An 887-nucleotide genomic window follows, 5' to 3' on the forward strand; every position below is an offset into this window, starting at 1 on the left:
ACGTTCGTTCCCCGGGATGCCAACATGACCTGGCGTCCAAACCAAGACCACCGAACGTCCAGAACGGGCAATGGTGGAAACAGACTCCTGAATAGAGGACACCAGAGGAGAAGAGGGATAGCAGTAGTCGATGGCCTGAAGGCTGCTCAGGGAGTCACTGCAGATGACGATGGACCTACCTGAGCAGAAACGCATATGCTCAAGAGCGTGCAAGATGGCCACCAGCTCTGCAGTAAAAATACTGCAGCCAGCCGGCAAGGAGCATTGCTCAACATGGGCAGCGTGAGCAAAAGCGTAGGCAGTGCGACCATCAACCAGGGAACCATCAGTGTAGACAGGCTCACAGCCCGGAAATGATTCGAGGAGCGCAAGAAAACGGCGACGGAGGGCCACAGGCGGAACCGAGTCCTTAGGTCCCTGTGCCAAATCCAGATGGACGGATGGCCGGGACAAACACCAGGGAGGCGTAGGTGTACGGACCCGGAAGGGAGGCAGAAGAGGGAATGACCCCATTTCTGACAGCAGGGACTGGACATGGACAGCTACGGAAAGCCCAGACCTAGGTCGCCGTTCGGGCAGATGGAGGACCATGGCAGGGAAAAGCAGGCGACGATTGGGATGGTCTGGCGAGCAATGCACGTGGACAGCATAGTCGGCGAGCAGTCGATGGCGGCGAATCCGCAGTGGGGGAACCCCGGCCTCCACCAGTAGACTATCTACGGGGCTGGTACGAAAAGCGCCAGTTGCAAGCCGAACCCCACAGTGGTGTATGGGGTCTAACAACTTCAACACTGAGGGTGATGCAGACCCATAGGCCAGGCACCCATAATCAAGCCGGGACCGCACAAGGGCTCTGTGCAATCGCAGCAGCGTGCAGCTATCTGCAC

Source organism: Schistocerca americana, chromosome 8 (assembly GCF_021461395.2).
Source record: "Schistocerca americana isolate TAMUIC-IGC-003095 chromosome 8, iqSchAmer2.1, whole genome shotgun sequence".
NCBI classification, from domain to species: domain Eukaryota; kingdom Metazoa; phylum Arthropoda; class Insecta; order Orthoptera; family Acrididae; genus Schistocerca; species Schistocerca americana.